Raw genomic sequence first — 19,712 nt, 5'->3', positions numbered from 1 at the left:
ATTTTAGATAGCTCATTATATAAACATTCATACATATTAATTTGTCAGTGACTGCGTTCATAGACTAAAACCAAAGCCTTCGCCTTATCTGGGTTTATTCATTTTATGTTGCGCTTACAGGTTTAAGCAGACTTTATGTTTTCGCTGTTGCAAATCTAATTGTAGTGGCTGCAACCCGAGGTTTAGATAACATTATCTCTGTCTCTTATTGCAAATGGCTGCCTTTGTGCTACGATGTATTTTAAGCATAAATATTATTACATTTTTAATAACTGTTTACTTTAATTTCACGCGGTATATGTAAATAGTTGTTGAACATTTCTCTCTTAGGTAAATTATATTCGTAAAGTACTTTAAGTGAAATATGTACAACTTTTATATAACGGTAGGTAACTATGTATATGATAAAAAGTAAGGTTTTAACAAAAAATTTTTCACGTTTAAGACATGTTTAAGAAAAGAAAAAGAAAAATTTTTTAAATTGTAACATAAATTAATGAATCCGAGTGCATACGACACGTAGAGAAAATTCAAATATTATATTTTGCTTTTCCTTTACCTTATTCTTTTATAATATGAATTTGATTTCTCATTTCCCATGTGAATAAATCGATGAAGTTAACTCCGGATATCGTAGCGAGCTTGCAGATGAAATAGGTGCTAGTGGTGGTAGCAATATGAAATTTGCATTGATTCTATAATATATGTACATACATATATTTTACATTACATGGAGCATTGAAAATTGTTTCGACACTTAAAACTTCGAGGTTTTTCCAAGAGACTACAGCACGTTTTTGAAGAACCTTATGGGTTCTTCAAAAATGGAGTAAAGAGGTTTCTTTAGAAGCGGCAACGCACGCGTAATGGCCTTGGTATCACAGATGTTTATAGGCTACCGTAACTGCTTACTATCAACTGGGCCGTATGCTTGTTTGCCAGTGGTATAAAAAATGCATAATTATATGTACGTCTTAATATTTGAGTATAAAAATCCTGTATCACGATATTTGTTCGTGCTTATAACCTTTAAAAACAGTCATAAGATTTTAAGATTTTAATAACATTTTATAAATGTTTATTATTTGCTCTAATTAAAAGGATAAGATAGTTTTTATTTTGATAAGAATTCGGTAAAAAGCTAAACTTCTTTTATCTGATCTGCGTGATATATATATAATAATCTTTGTCTTACAAAGATGACTTTGTAATCAGTTGGCAAAACGTCATTAGAGATAATTATAGCTATAAATAAATAAAAAAAAAAAACACGTATTTTTATATTAATTTTAATGTTTTTCTAATATCTGTACATATATATTCCATTCCCTTCCCATGGATGTCGTGAGAGGTGACTAAGAGAACTTTATAGTCGAAGGATGGGCAACAGCGTCTCTCTTAAAACATCACCAAAACCTAACTGTGATTGCCAACCCGCCTGCCAATCGTGGCAACTACTGGTAGAACCCCTCTCCTTATGGAAGAGGCCATGTTCAGCAGTGGACAGTTAACGTCTGATATGATGATGATACATATAAACGAGCACACTTAATCGTCCTGGCTTCTTTCACGCGAAACCAATAAACTCTTCTAGTATTCCTAAAAATCTTTTAACCACGATAACTCAAACGTACAGGCTATCTGTCTAAGTACACAGCATAAACATTATTTTCCTAATTAGTAAAGATCTCCCGATTGTCGTTAGAAAGGAAGGAAAAACACACTTCTACAAAATTATTCATCCATACAAGTAGGACTATAGTGGCAGCAAAAAACTGAGACAAAGTGTCGTCTTCGCCAGACGAATCCTTGAGCCCTTCATTAGGGCTGGAGGAGCTGGAGGGAGTAACGTTATTCGCCACGCCCTACGCTCTACATGTGTAGGGTTGACAGCGTCACAATTCAAGAATACAATACATTAGTTTTTATTTATTAAACATTTGAAGCTTATTATTATTTGTTTACATTCTTTAAAGATAGCAGTTAATTGGAATGAAATATATCATAAAATCGGTTTAAGTGCCAACACATGACGGATGTAATGGAAATCTAAAATACTTTAAGCGATTGTATCCGTAAGGTAATTGGTTGATCACAGTAATTCTTGCCTGTAGGCAATGGTTGTCACCTTTCACAAACGTAGTGGGCAAGACTTTCTATAATCTCTATTAAAAATAATGATTATATATTTAATGAACTGATACAATTTAATATTCTTCTCTGAAATTTTTCTTGTGCATCTAATACAATACATGCCTGTCAAGAACATATTAAAATAAAAGTATACCAGTGACAACCCTATGTAAGAATATAGTCGAAGAGCTTGTAGTTCAGGTCATTTCCTTTTGTTGCGAGCGTACAAGAGATGTTTTGTATGAACGTAAATGTAGCGACGCGACAAATGATAATGACGAAGTGACCACGTTTCTTTTCACTGTATAATGATAATAGCTAAAAGCTACTTAGTGTGATGTGATTAAGACTCATTCTGAAAATTTACATAAACGGCAAGTTAATAAAATGCTTACTCAACACAATATCAGATATTTTACTGAACTAGGTGTTATCTTCCATATCACTAATTATTTAATTAGAATTAATTTCGCTACCATTAGTATGCGCGTGACTGCCAACACTCGAAGTAATTAACAGTGGTGGTCAATTTTCGAGTGTTGGCAATCACATATATGGTATGGTACATATATGGTAATGGTAGTGGAATTAAACAGAATAATTTTTATTAGAACGGCAAACAAGCTGACGGCCCACCTGATGGAAAGTGGTAACCGTCGCCTATAGACATGAGCAGTACCATGGACATAACAGAGTATACTGTTTCGCCCATGATACCCCCCCATGCGTTGCCATTCCTGAGGATTCAGGTGTTATTCCTCCGTACCCACTAAATTTACGCCATATTCCACCCTTCAAACCGAAACACAGCTATTCAAACACAACTGCATCACGGTTGAAACACGAATGGGACAGAGGTACCCAAGCAATTGACTTTTGTACAAAGTCTCCCTCTTCAAAAGTCAGTAAGTAATAATACTTTATTTTAATTTTTATCAATTAATTTGGCATATTGAATCTGTGGAAAGTTGTGTAGGGACTCTGATATTTTGTGTTTAATTTACTGACACAAGTATTTTGTAATGACATTTCCTATTTTATATGTTAACATATTGCAAATATACGTATGTTTAATGCTATTCTGTGATTTTATGTAAATTTAACCGTATATTAACTTATAGTTTTAGAAACGTATAATGTTTGTTATCAGTTACTACAAGACTTATTGTAAAGTATCAAAGCGTTAGGAAATGTAGGTGTACGTTGTTAGATTTCGTATTTATTATACGCAAGTATATACTGTCGGCCTATATGTAACACTTAGCGCCCACATGAAATTCTTGCGGTTCGAACACTTGGAAAGTCAGCATCACTAGGCAGCGTCAGCAAAAACACAAATTCGTGAACGATCGTCTACTATACTGTGAATGGTACTGATCAACACAATGTTAATAAATGTATGTATATTGTATGTTTTTTCATTTATATTTATTGTACAAATCAGTCTCTGGACGTAGTATGGTATATATATATATTATGTCGAGCTAGAGTTGTGTATATCTGTAATAGGGGACATTTGATGACCAATTTTATAATATCTATCAAGTTTATGTATTTATATACCTATGTAATTTAATAACATTATAATAGATAAAATTTAAATTATAACAAATGTCATTAGTATTCTGGTTGCGTCTTTTAAATGATATTTGTTTAAATTTAAAAATAATCTTAATTTAATTTAAAAACATTAAAGGTAGAAGAAAATGTCAATTTGAATAAAATTAAAATAAACATTACGAGTACTATGAGATAAAAAGGGGAAACATAATGTTTTGTTTTTGATATTTTCAATTAACTTCAAAAAGAAAGAGCTTTTCAATTCGGTCGTATTTTTTATGTTTTTTATCCCCATCTCATAACAATAAGTCATAACTGATGGCAGTTAAAAACTGATTTGATGACCATAGAAATTTTATCTAAATTGATTCATTAGTTTAGTATTTAAATCAAAATAACTACTTTTGCTAAAATTGAAGTCGGTATTTTTTTGTAGAACACAGTCTTATGTGCGACAAAACTTTATTAACTTTGCGATATAAGTTCGACTTATCCAACTAAGTCCTACCCATCGATTCCGAGTATTTATCATTTCTTCTTTCACAATAAATGCCTGCACATTCCTAAGGCGATAATCTATCTGTCAATGTATCCCTTTATAACTTTACGTCAAGCTCCTACGAGTAGCTAAAGATAACTGAATGCCAACTTGGTCTTATTACATTAATTAACTAATTGTATAAGTCTTTGCTCTTGACATATTGCAACTTATATAAATTACCCAATTGTTATCTCCGTATTTTTTTCTCAGCATAATACCCAGCATACATATTCTGACTCCCCGCCACCACTGATTTCCATATCCCTCAAATATATCAAAGCGTTCCGAATATTTTATGCTGTCGGTATCTAACAGGCGTTTTGTGGTAATGTCTTCGTTTGATGTATAGCAGTCAGAAGCACTCGTGTTCTAAATATCTTGCCATTATGTATATTGTGGCTACATTAAGATGTAACGTCGCAGAAGGGAGCCTCTTAGCGTTTTTTCGTTCCGTAATCACGGCCCAGATTGCTCTGTCGCGAAATATAATGCCACATTGGGCAGGGAATTTGTTAAAATTATAGACAAGCATTTATTTCTTGAGTCGAAATATCGAAACGGGTCGACTTGCTTTTACCGAAAGTCCGATGAAATTACAGAGCAAATGGCGCCTCGTTTGTGTTAAATTTGTACATTTGTTTGTGCAATCTTTTTTTCGTGGAGATTCGCAGGGTGAAATAATTGAAAGAGCTATTCGTTGTGGCACGGAAAATTAGTGCTGTGATTACTCTTTGTTACATTCGAGTGAAGAAGTGATAATTGCTTAGCTCCAGTTGAAAAAAATAAATGTATAAAAATGAATAAATAAAACGAATGATGTAGCAATGAAAAAATATAAAAATGTAGAAGTTTAAGAATTCAAATGTAAACAAGAAAAGAATGAAGTGCGAGAATACCTTAAATTGCAAATGAATTTCGGAGCCGTCCAAAAACTTCGCAAAGAGAAGTCTAGCGCGGTTATTTCTTTAAATAATGCAAGTAAAAGTGTAGGTGTGCGAAAGTTGCGAATACTACACTGTACTGTACGTACAAAACGCGCCGAAGCTGCTCGAATTTGCAATTTCAAGACGTTCCGTTCTCACAATTTGCTTACTTATACCGAGCCCCACGTTGGGCGCCATTTCGTGTAATTTGGTCCGCGACCGCACTAAAGTTAAGTAATCGTACACCGTCGCCCTGAGTTCCCACTCCCGCCACACTAGAACTCCTTATTTTTCTGGCATCGTTTCAAATTAAAAGAGATAACAATAAGCCCGTGTCTTTAAAAGACTTCCATACACAGATATAAGCATATTAAAACTACATCCTATAATATGGTTACGAAACATACTTTACTTATTCTTCATTATAAACGTCAGGATCTTCATATATCTAACTTGTTGGCCCAATTTAATAACTAATGTTGCCTGTCTTATTCTATCGTAATTTTAATATCTCAATCCTGCAAGTAAATTTCAACTTATTTCCGACAAAACGACGCCAGAGTTAAAATTGATGTGCAAAATTTTGCGAGCAACATGTGAACTAAACTGCGAATCTGAATGGAGGTCGACCCGTTTGCCTTTCATTTTCTCTTCAATAATGAACGAGTCCTGACCCGCCTTCACAAGTTGCACAGAATTTAATTTTAATGCGGGAATGGCCACTATCTGAAGCGTCGCCTAACAAAACAGGCCTGCTGCCGCCCAGATTAGAACTCGCTTACACCATGTTTGTTCACGGATGCCGTTTTTGGAACATTATACGTGTTATACATAGTAAAATTAGCGACCAAATCGTAGACGTGACTCTAACGCTACAGTAAAATTTCAATTGAGATAAAAGCAAACGAAATGTAGATAGAACACTGATGAAATTATAATAGAACAACCAACGTCTACAATTGGTATGAAATTCGCTGCAATTGTCGTTGGCAGTTATTATTCGGCGTGTAAGCGGGGAATTTGTCTCTTCAGGACATAGCTGGTTTTGTTCAGAAGTTTTCCGTAAATTCGCATGGTTCGCTGGCTCCTTTCAAAAGTGGCGGTAGGTTTTACGCTCACCGTGGTATTGTTCGTGGCATTTTGACTTTGAATTTTAACTGTGCCTCACGAATTGCTCTACGATGAATAAATGTGCTGCTTTATAGTTTCACATGCTGTTGTCCATTTTAGCATTTTAGTCAAATTTTATAAACTTTTTTTGAAATTTTAGGTTAAACTATTAATATTGAGCGCATAATTCATTTTCTGGAATATAATATTGAATTAATGAATTGAATATTAATGGAATATTTTTTTTTAATATATAAAATTTTGTAATAGATTTGACTGAAATGGAAAGTTTATAAATTATGGTGTTCATATATCTTTTATTTACTTTCCGTGTACTTTGATCATGGCTATAATGACTATAAAATTCTAAACACACACATTCTTTTAACTAAAAAAAATATAGTTCCAATTCTCACTTGCTTATTAATCATTGCTCGCAATTGAGGCCAGTTTAAATATTATCTAGTCTTACATGTGTGCCTTTAAATAGACAAGAATTTAGCCGTTACATATCTACATTAGTGATAAATTGTTGATTAAATTCGCCGACTAATGAGTCAGAATGGTCCTGTTTGTTCAAGTTAATTAACTAATAACGTACATTATGTCGCTTTATTTCTTTCTTCAGAAGTATGATAATAGGTATAACACACATACATATGATCATACTTATGCAAAGATAAATGTTTAAAACATTACGAGTAAAAATAATTGATACAATTTAGTAAAATTCTTTAGGGCTATACTTGAGAACAACTGTGTTAGATTAGCCAAGTTATTTTTTCCAATGTTATCTAAAATTTAAAGAAGATTTCTTATTTTTTAAATAAACGTCAGAAAAATGTAACAACCATATTTTTATTTTGTCTATACTAACTTGTTTTAGCTGCAATACAAACAATTTAATCATTGACGGAACGAAGTGTCTTGTTTCAGCTTATAATAAATACAATGATTGAAAACTGCAACTATTCTCAAAAGTGTTTATTTTCAGAGTTTAGTTTACTTAATACGTCACGTATTATTATTTCCTGTTTCCCGCTATGTTGTGTATAAGAATCTACTCGTACTTATAGTGGTCGATGAATTAGGTGCACCACTGTGTTGTATAAAAGAAGGACAAAAGTAAAATTGTACTGCATCTGTTGGCAAATAAAATTTAATATCTTAATTACAGTTTTTACTTGTTTTGTATTATGATTTACAATAGTAGCGTTAGACTATTAAACAATATGAAAAAACCAGCTATGTGACAGGTATTTAATAGTCAAGGGATAGGCAGCAGCGTCCTTCTTAAAATCAAAACCAAAATTGTTGCCAAACTGCTGTTGCCAAACCGGCCCGCTAAGCGTGGCAACTACTGGAAAAACTCTCCAAAGGTCTTTCTCTCTCATTCTTTCTCTCACAACTCTCGATATCATGTGACAGTTATTATTTATTATTTTGATTAATAAACAGTTTATTTAGGTTAATATTTTCTGTATTTATCCTTTTTTATTATATCAGTTTTAAATTATATTTTTTAAGCTTTAATATTTTATGACTGCTATATTTACTATATGTATAACATTGTAATACAGATTTAATCAATTCAATTAATAAAATTTTATAGCGGGAATCCGCGAAAAGCCCAACGATTGGCAATCCTAAAGGGGTGCGAGTTGGTCGCGCCTCGCACAACAAATAGCAATATTTTATAACCACGTCTTCATTTCCTGTATGTACGGAACCAAAACACGATTGGATGTTTTTGTGTAGTATTATTATTTAGTGCGATATAATGCTTATATATTAATATAATATATAAAAATCAAAACCACTTAATTTTAATTAAATGTTGTGAATATGTATTATTTGATGTAACTTGAGTGATTGAATAATTGTATAATATATAATAAGGATATAATTTAAGATTGTGTTCCACAAAAAAAATCGACTTTAAATGAGGCAAAACTAATTATTAAAAAACTAAACAACTAAAGCGATTGTGATAAAAATTCTATGGGTCCTATCTGTAAGTATATTTTTCAGATAAAAAAATAATTTTACAAATCGGTTTGCAACTGACGGAGTTACGTGGCACAAACCACAACCGAATTGGGAAACTTATTCTTTTTGATATCGGTTGAAACGGGCCAGGTAGGTGATGATAGGCCAGAAATGTTTGCTGGGTTGTATATATATATGAAATATAGTATAATAATGAATTTATATTTAGGAACTCAATTTCAAAGTTTTGCTTCATACTTGACAAAAACTTACTATCAAATATCAAATAATGGATCATAATTAATATACTAGTGATATACTCTTCAAGTCCAGTAAAACGTTTTGCAATATATTATACGATTTTGTAGCTATTTAGTTATTTGTATCATACTACGAGATTATTAAATTTAATAAACATTGGCCCATATTTATTTGAGCTTCCTGTCGAGGTTTTCCCTAGAGATTTCGTATGAGGGCGTACGAGGGTCGGCCACGCGCACGTGACACCTCGGATGTTGCAGGCGTGTATAGGCTACAGTAACTGTTTACCATCACACGGGTTATATACTTGTTTACCAACTTTGCGGTATAAAAATAACTTATCCAAGAATATAATTTATTTTCTTACTTATTAGATCACTTTTCGTTTGCAAAAATAATTTTAGCACAAAAGTAGTCATAAGTACAGGCTATATTTATTTCTAATCCTGTTTCTTTGTCTTTATACATATTTTCAGTGAGCCGATGTAATGTAACAATATTAAAATTTAATTTAGCACCAAGGTCCATTTTTTCAACAGGTAACATTGCGACTGAAGAATTTTCGGAGCTCTTCAAAAATATTGGAATTTGCCTCATTATGTTTTTTATTATATAAAAAAATATTCTCTCTTCATTAAGCAACGGCAACTCATTTCATGCGCTTCTCACAGAAACCTTAATTCTGCTTCGTTGACGCAATTAATTTTATATTAACGTCGAGAGCCATCTGCTGCCGACTCGATCCTCTACTTACGTCGACGGAATGATATTTTTCAAATTGAAAAGTATAATAACTTAATAATTAAGACGTGCCATTCCTTTGTCTAATATCTGTTAAACGCTTCTGTTAATATCTGATTTGTAATATACTCTGTCAAATGTTACTGTGATTTTATATTTATTATATAAATATACACATTTCAATCTACGAGTAGGTATTTATTTATAAATTTTATTGTTAAAACTTAGATAAATACATACATTCGTTTAGATTTATAGATATTTTTGTACAAATTACTTTGTAAACAACCGTGTTTATCTCCACAATCCCTATAAAAAAATAAGTAGAAACATTTGTTATTTTTTTAAGTATACGTGAAATCGAGATATATTTTATAAATTACTACTTTTTACCCGGAACTTCGTCTAGGATATAAAGTAGTCTATCTCTGTTCCAGGCGAAATTCTTACTGATATTATAAAAGTTAGTTAGTTAAGTTAGTGTTTTTGTTATCTCGTAACGGCTTAACCAATCACAATGAAATTTGGTAAACAGATACTATTTGTAATAGAGAAAGATTTGGGTTACTTTTTGACCTGATCACACGGACGAAGTCGCGCGTAAAAGCTAGTTTAAAAACAAAGTAATTTTCACATTTCTAATGTTAATTAGTAAGTATTACGTTAATTATTACGTGGAACCAAAACAATTAATTTATTTATTATAATTTAAAAAGTATTTTAATTTAACTAATAAACCCTAATATGTTTGTAATTTAACTAAAAAAATTACAAACATATTAGGTTTGTAATTTTTTATATAATGAATACATATGTAGCTATTATAAGCCAACTTTACACAAACTTAATGTGGAATTAGTAGGTAGTAAAGATCAGTGAATAGATAGATTAGTCACTACTTTTATATTTCATATTTTCTAGAAGGCAATTTTAAACTAGTTTGATTTATTATTTATTGAAACATTAAACACCTAGTTCGCTGTAATATTTTCTTTTTCTTACTTATTTTTATATTATCTAGTCTAGTAGTAGAGGCTAGGTCATTTGTTTTCGCGAATTCAATTTATCATATTGAGAGTTTTAAAATTTTTTGTTTACCGAAATGTGGAAACGTCGCATTTATTTCTGAATCAAAAACTGAAAAAGAATTAATGTTTCTGAATTATTATTTAAAACATGTTCTGCTAGCAAACTAAAACGTTAATTTTAGAATACACTGCATATAAATCTACCATTAAATATTTTGCATTCACTTCATATTTTGCTCCGGAATTTTTTAAATACATTTTTGCCATAAAAATCTAAATTTTCAGTAGCAGCAAAATAAGAATATTATTGCATTATTAACGTTTTAGTTTACTAGCAGAGAACTTTTTAAATACTCAAAATTAAACATTAAAAAGTATACAATTGAGTTTGAAAATTAACACATAATTGCGACGTTGAAATATTTTGTTATCATCATTTCATCCGTTAACTGTCCACTGCTGAACATAGTGTCCCCCCCCCCCCCCCATAAGGGGAACTTTGTCTGTAACTGTCACGCTTGGCAGGCGCGTTGGTAATTGTAGTTAGTATAGTGATGTTTAAAGAGGGACGCTGCTGCCCATCTCTCGACCATTAAGTTCCCTTATTTGCCTCTTATAACACCCATGGGAATGGAAGGCGTGGCCTATTCTACGCCGGGACCACACGGGGCAATAAAGCAAATACTTTATTTGATTATGAACGCTCTTAATCGTTCAGAAATTAAATAGATAACAATAATGAAAAATACATTAGTACGTATTCTTTACATTTAATTTTGTTAACAATAATGGAAAATAGAACTTATCCTTTAAATTTAATAAAAGCACAAAAATATAAGCGTAGCTCAACGTTTACAATAAGAGGACTATATTTGGACACACTGATTCCTATCTTTATATCTCTATTTTTTAACACTGGCTATTTCAATGAAGGTCGCCCAACCTTTGTTCGTTAAATGACGTCAACTACACCGATTTCATAGTTTACAAATATATATTTATACTTATATATATTTCGGATCTCCCTTATACATCTCCATTTCGGATAATGCAAATTATTTATTGAAATTCACGATAAAATTAAATATTCATACGAGTTTTAACAGTTTAAAATAACATTGAGTATTACAATATATAAAATATTTCAATGAATTTAAATACATATCAATTATTACTGATATCATAAATGTAATAAATAAATATCCTCACGACTATAACACCTAATAGGGTGGTTAAGGGTTTTTGTTGATTGTTGCCATTATGGTGAAAATACTCCCATAACGTTGAACATATTATATTCAAGATGGCAGGAAGAAGCCTACTACCGTCACTCGAATTAATTTGGTTTGTTATCGGTGTTTCTCATCACTGGAGATTTAGTTGTAAATTTATGTTAACTTTTTCTTTAATCGAAATTGAAATTTATATTGTGTTTTTCTAAATGTCGATACAAGGATGTTTGTTAAATAGTTCTGATGATGTTGGTGAAATTGAAATTTACTTATACTTGTATAATGTACTATTGCTTCTTTGGGTTCTTAGGGCGCATTTATTTAAGCAGACACTCGATTATCCGGACCTCAGTTATACGGATTCACGATTATCCGGATTGTCAACCACGACCAAAAACTTTGTAGAAAATATTTAGGTGCATTCATAAATACGTTTTCGAGACACATTTGTCTCCATTTTCTTAATAAATAATGATTTTGGTGGGTTTTTGTTGTTTCGAATAAACACGTATACGTAAATGAGGTATCTTTTTAGTAAAAATATTTTAAAAAAAGCGCTTTTGTTCGTGTATTCAATTATTCAGATTTTCGATTATTCGTATTCAACAATCCGATTAATCGAGTTCTCTACTGTGTAATTATTAATGATCACAAACAGTTCTGGTACCAGCTCAATGAGTTTTACAATGATAACACGTTAATTTTCCAATATATTTAAAACAATATTAGTTTACGAAAGGCCAGTTAGAAATTTTACATTCTATCTTTATATAACATCATTATCTTTATATAACGTAGATTACATAAATTAATATTTAACTAGACCATTATAAAAAGCTTAATGGACAACCAGACCCCTAACTGTACTACTGATAACAGAAGTTCATCTAAATTGCCATAATCTAACCAATTATACTCGAATCACGAAATTACTTAACCCATTGGAACCCTTAAATCGGCTGTAATATGATCTTAAAATCCTTCAGTTAGCTCGTCGGAGGCTAATTACACTATTTCGTTATAATATCGCTTGAAACATTGGCTGGAAACGTCACAAGTTGGTAATATATTGCGGGGTTCAGGGTCCCCGACCAGAGATTGCGTTGAAATTTGGTAAAACCCCAAAATTCCGTACCTACACATACACATTGTCTGGAATTTCTAATATATTTTCTAAATTACTATATGGACGTATTTAGTAATTAACTAATCATTAGGTGTTAATTGTTGTATTAAGGATAGATTATGTTCCGACTTAGGTACATTATACTGCAATTGTGTCAGCTAGGATTAATTTAATTAATTATTGTATTTAGTATTATATAATTAAAAATGTAAAAACTCAGTCTCAATATATAATAATCGAATATAGAAATCAAATAAATATCAGTCTAGAGGCAATAGATACATCCATTTGGGAATTACGGTTCTATTTAAAAATACATATAAAAAATTATAGATAGAAATGGTCATAGAGAAGAGAGAAGGAGAAAGCCGATCGTTATACGATCCACTTTTTGTTTCAGTAAGAAATAATAATTGTTTCTAAAAGTATTCTACCGCTTAAACATGACATTACTCTCTAGAAAATGAAAAAAATAATTTGTCCTGTCATACCATATAGTAGACTCACATTTTTTTGTGAATTGCCGATAAAAAAATCTTCTGTTTTGTAATATCTTTTTACCTAAGTAGAAATTAATGATTTCTATTTGGCGTGTGATCTCGGCATGGAATAGGCCACCCCTTCCTTTACCGTGGATGTCGTAAGAGGCGACTAAGGGAACTTCGTGGTCGAGGGATGTGCAGCAGCGTCTTTCTTAAAACATCATCGAAGCCTAAAAGCGGTTGCCTACCTGTCTGCCAAATTTGGCAACTGCTGCCAAAACTCCTTTTATGCACTATTCAGCAGTGTATTGTTAGCGACTGATGTAATATATACTTTGTTTTCTTTTAATTAATCACGTATCCACTTTCATTTGCATCGCAATCGCTGGCAATTACTACTTCAGTTACGATATTAATACGACACGACCAGCTCACAATTTAGGCTTAAAGTTTTTGATGTTATTCGCCACAAAAATTAGAGCTTTCGAGAAATCACAGTTTCAGTCTTAATAAATACTTTTACCTAAATGGAAGCTAATACTTGAATGAGAGACATGAAGATATAAAGGGTGAAATCAAAATTTCATCCTGTGAATCTTCATGCCACTCCACGTCTCCAGTTTCGTTTGCAAATTGCCGCCGAAGATTACTGGAGCAACAATAATCGGCCCTCGCCAATGACAGCTGGTATTTCAAGCGATGGTAATTAATTACAATACTTGCCACTAACATACACTTCTACGCTCCATTACGCTGAGCCGGGATGAGCGTGAGCGAGATACGCCCAAATATTCAATGTAACGTATACATTTGTATACTCTACATAATTAAATGTTGTTCTTATATACAACGTGGAAGCTTATCTGTAGCCAGAAACATTGGTTAATGATGTAAATCTTTAATTACATCGAAAATAATTGTATACACGAGAAGCGTCTATACAGGTTTTATGCTTTTTTTTATGATAGCAAGCAAACTGACGACCTACTTGATGAAAAGCATGAACAGTAGGGGTGGGTAATATATAATAATAATATCTATATATTTTAGTTACAATATCTATGTACTCGTCTAATAACGAATATGTTAAATGTTTGTTATCTAATATTTAATGTCGAAATAATTGAAATTAATATAGATATCAGATCGGTACGGGCGATATCGGAATGGGTAATGACTTTTTTTTTCGCCATCAATATCCAAAATAACCCAATATATTAATATTGAAGCGGAATCATAATTACCCATGCCTAATGAATAGTACCATAGATATTATAGTCACATGTAATCTATGCTAAAACATGGTTATCTGGAAGAGATTGCTTAGCAATAAGACCGCCTTTTGTACAACATTATACGTATTGAAAAATTTTTAACAAATCCTGTTATGTTGGTGCAATAAAGTGTTAAATAAATAAATAAAATGCTTATATTGCAGATAATATAATACTCTTATACTGTACTATAAGTATAAATAGACATCACTATGCCAGTTAGAAATACCGTTCTATTTATATCCATCAAAAAGGTCGAAATTCCTTCCGATGTTAAAATTTCAGAATCTGAATTGGCCTTTCAAGGGATGCATTACTAACGAGTCTCGAAGGCGAATTACTTTTAATTTTTGATTCTGTTTACTTGTTCACGAGTGCTGTGTAATTATTCATAATTTGCCTTGGTGAGCATGTTATTTTAGATTTTGTAACTGTTATACGGTTTGAAATATGTAACTTTAGCATCCTTTTACATTTCCAGTAATGAAACTGAACATTTTTCTGAAAACAATATTTGTCAAGTAATTAAATAAAAAAATAAAATGAACAATGACAAAACATAATTGAAGTTTTTTTAGATAAATTGATCTATAAGTAAAATGACTGGACCGATTTTGAAAAAAATTCTATAGGACCTATCTGTAAATGTATCTTTTCTAATAAAAAAAAAAACTAAATCAGTTTAGAAATGACAGAGTTAAGAGATAACAAAAATAAAAAATAAAAAAAACAACCGAACTGAGAAGCTTTCTCTTTAAAGGCAATTGAAAACATTTTAAAAACATGTTTATGTTTTTGATTTCACTCTGTATACGATTATAACAGAAATAACGTTCTTTGTGTACGACTACATAACATAATTCATTGGGCCGTGATTTACATATAACGTATGTCGGGGAGCTTAAATATTTAAAGAAACTAGTTTTAATTAGTATCTATTCACTCGGGATTTAATAAAATTACATAATGTACTTTCAACAGTACAATAATGTAAACAGTACAATAATATATAAACTTAAACTGTTAATCTTTTTTTATTTTATATTTTACTTGCTGTATTCTGTTGCTTTTACCTACGTGAATCATTCTATGGGTTAAGTTAGAATGTTACCTACCTGTGTACGAAATTTCATTCTAATCCATTCAATAGGTTTAACGTAAAAGAGTAACAAATATCCTATCAGTTCTTCTTTATAAACTTTATTATTTTTATTAGTATTTATAATATTTTTTTTTTTATAATTGTAATTATAGACATTATACTCTATTTAAATGTCCGTAGAATATACTATTTGGCATATTGCCAAATAGTATATTCTGTGTTTAGTTTATTGTGAATTAAGTTTAATTCATTGTATTTTTATATTTCTTTTTTACTAGTATCCCATGTTCTAAGTTAGGATATACCCGTGAACAAATTTCTTTCAAATCCGTTCAGTAGTTTTTGCGTGAAAAAGTAACAAAATCTATCTATCCATCCATAAAACACTATAAACGTTATTATGAATTTTCCATTGCCGTATTTATAAGTCTTTTGTTAGATTAAACACTACAAAACTAATTTCTAGTTCCTATACAAACTATATATGAATTTCAGTTATTTTAAATTATAATGGAAAATTTTGAAACTAAATTGGCTTTTAAAATCACATGACCTACTCAGTGTTCCAAAGAATTCCGTATTTTCTAATATATTCTCTGTACCGAACGGCTCTAATCAAGTATTAACCTTAGCTTTTCATTAAATTGCATTGCGTCCATTAGTCGCTCACGAAACGAACTGGGGAACTATTCTCGTATCAAAACTCGTATGCGATATATCTTGAAATCTACATATTCAGTCTTTTGTAACAGATATTTATGAAAGTATAATAAAGGTTACTATCGTTTTCATATGTAGTAGAACCCCAGTGTTATAAACGAACACATGCTTTTTGGCTGTGATATTAATTATTTATTGTTTTCGTTGTTTAACAACTGAATTAGTTTAAAAGAAAATCACGGGTTTAATAAAATCGTCTTTTAAATAAAACATTTTTATTTTGAAGTAAATGAGAAGCAAACGTACTTATACAGCTCATTTTATAATATGTGACAATTGCAGTGCATAAACAAATGTAATGGCTATATTTTATTATACCTTCAAAAACTATAATTTCTTGCAACTTTAAATAGGAGAACTTTCTCGATTCATCTGTATTTTATTTGGATACATTGTAATGTTATATCTCAGCCATTTAATGAAACAGTCAGAAAGATTGACTCCTGTGTTGGTCTCATAACCTGTTTCTGAGCAACACAGTGCTATGCTTCCATACCCTGTAATTTCACTGCCATTTTCTATTCTTCAAACCGAAACAGCCATGCAATTCTAATTGATTCACTGTAGAAATACGAGTAGGATAGATTTAACTATGCAAATAAAGTCTTCTTCTGTTAATGGTTGTTATTTTTGTACTGAAGAAAATCTTGTATCGTACACTGAATTTGTAATTACGATTAGATCTGACAATAGCCTCACAAAGTACCTCTGTTCAACAGTTTTCATTACTAGCGCACGCGATGTTCTCTACAGAAACAGTACGTGTTTCCCTTTAATTTGCCGTATCCATCATTGATTTAAGCTGTCCAACGATTTGACTGCTGATATAGAGGGAAAATTACGGTTTGTGCTTGTTAAATTTAATGGCGCTTTTTGTGAATTTACGTGTTTACTGGAACCATCGGATAACTATCTACACTTGAGTTTCCATTTATATATAAATATCAAAGGCCAAGTTTTGTCTTGATTCACTTACAGATGGAACTACAGGGTAACAAATGTTGTCTAGACATGATATTTGGACAGCAGTCTCCTTTTGAGCAGTAAGTATAAACTATTCAAAGGAAATCAAATAGGGGTCGTTCTTGCTGGATAGCTTGTTTATACAATGATACTAAGGTTAAGGAGAAAAGACTCATTGTCTTATTAATATATTTTCTTGCCTTTATAAGATTTGTCTAGACAAATATGAGCGCTATTATTTACATTTTCCTGCCTCTTTCAGGCCGGGTTCCTTATGATATAAGTAAATAGTACTGACCGAATACGAACTGCGTATACATTACATATATCTACATATATTTATTAGTACGTCTATTTTATCATCAGTTTAATATATATAGGTCATTTCGAAGATGCTTTCACATGACGGCACATATTATCTGTGGGCCTGATTGTGACATTGTATTCAAATACAAAAGAACTACTTGTATCCTGCTTTCTACTTCCGCATTATATAATATCTACACAATGCGATCACTCCCTCTTGTGGACAAGTTGCAAATAAACCTATCGATAAACACTTTCTTTCTACTATGTACCTAAATTATAAGGAGATAGCAGCTTTCGGTGTCTCGTTCTTTTTCATGCATGTGATAGCAATAATATTTAAACCAATAAATTCGTTTGCCACTCAACAAAGGGTATTGAGTAGGTACTTCCGAGTCTTGATCTTGATGTGAGAATGACTTATTTACCATTGTCAATTTAATTCCACTTACTAGTAAATGTAAAAATGCTTCGTTAACACTTTGCTGACCGGTGACAAGATAACTCGTCTCTTTATGTCCAGACGTTGTTGACCGGTGTCTAGTAAACTCGTCATAGCACTAGCGTGTAGGTACATCTTCCTACCACGACGAGTAAGATCGTTTGGATTACAAACCGTTCATGACTAAAGACTACTTTTCTTTGTATTTAGGTTTTTATCACAATTTTCGTTAAATTCCAAAGATTTCAACTTTGACGGAATTCCCGGTCAGCAAAGTGTTAAGATGCTGTCTAAATTTCTATTATATAAAGTAGCTAACCCAATAAGTAATCTATATTAATATTTAACACATTATTAAGGTCATTTAAAAACCAATTGTACTTTCGTTGAGCAAATTCAGGTGAAGATCCCCAATAAAGGTACGAGATCCATAAATCTATTTCATTTCAGCGGTCGGCTCGCATATAAGGGCCAGGTCTCAGCACCTTACCCGGAAGGTCGGCGTTATAATTTTCAGCACATCCGGCATTTACTACGATTAATGCGTATGGAAAGGCGGTTAGGATGAATAACAATGTTGTAACAATAGCCAGGACCAGGCGTATATTTTCCATAACTATTAAATCAGGCCATAAGACAAGAATGGGTATGATAAATTAAATTCCGTGGAGTCTATTGTTACGACCAGTGGTGTGGAATAATATTGGTTTAGGTAATATAGCTTTTAGTGACGTGTAAAGGGTTGTGATTGAATAAATCTTGTTGTATAATAGTGACTTGACAAATTTCTAATTAACGGTATTTATAATAATATATTCGTGAGATTATAGATACTTTAATAATTAATGCGATAAAACCTGGTCTTCAAGCTAGGATACCCTATTATAAGAAATACATTTAAAATCTGTAGGTTTAGGGAAAATGGTCAGAATCGATACATTTGGAATAAATTCGTTGTGTAGATACTATATCACCATCATCATCATCATTATCATTATTTCAGACATTATCGGTCTACTGCTGGACGTAGGCCTCCCACATAGATTGCCATTAGGATCAATCCTGCCACGCCACGCCACCTGACCTGCATCCATTGACTCCCTGCAATGCATTTGATTTGCGTCACTGCATCTAGTGGGGGGTCGTCCTATACTGCGTTTGTCCGTACGGGGTCGTCTTTCAAGAACCTTTCTTTCCCATCGGTTGTCGGTTCTTTGAGCTATGTGACCATCCCATTGCCACTTCAATTTGCTTATCTTTCGGGCTATATCGGTTACTTTGGTTCATTTGCGGATATCCTCGTTTCAGATTCTATCACACAAAGCATACTGCTACTAGTACTACGTCATAGAAAATTGAAATTACGTAACGAACGATGCCCTTTCTCCAGTACTTTGACTTATTGGTGACCTCGTCGTAACCTTCTTTTTTGTTAATCATAATATATTATACAAAATAGACACGTTCTAAAATATTTGTATGGAATTTGATTTGGTTCCTCCAAAGCCAATATCATCGATACCATTTTATCAGTCATGAAACCTGCAATAGCCTAGACAAGCATCAGGAATTGCAATTAGGCCTCCCACGCATAGTTCCCTAGGAATTTCACTCATAACCTTCGGCTGTATCGGCAAGAATTTACTCCCTTTTCTACCTCCCAGCTATATGTAGGAATTCTTAGCTAGCAATGTTCTTTAATAGGTCGGTAATATCGGATATGTGCAATGTCGAATCACATTTGTAAATATATGTATATAATAACATTATATTCCAAAA

The 19,712-nt window shown here is 32.0% G+C and overlaps 1 protein-coding gene across 4 annotated transcripts in view; it reads left to right on the top strand.

The window, feature by feature from the left end:
* LOC113521698 (semaphorin-1A) overlaps positions 1 to 19,712 on the top strand; it is a 536,733-nt gene that overhangs the window by 182,017 nt on the left and 335,004 nt on the right. The window lies entirely within an intron of this gene.

This window comes from Galleria mellonella, unplaced genomic scaffold (assembly GCF_026898425.1).
Source record: "Galleria mellonella isolate WM207_F2 unplaced genomic scaffold, CSIRO_AGI_GalMel_v1 utg63, whole genome shotgun sequence".
NCBI lineage: Eukaryota > Metazoa > Arthropoda > Insecta > Lepidoptera > Pyralidae > Galleria > Galleria mellonella.
This window is presented reverse-complemented; position numbering and strand designations above follow the sequence as displayed.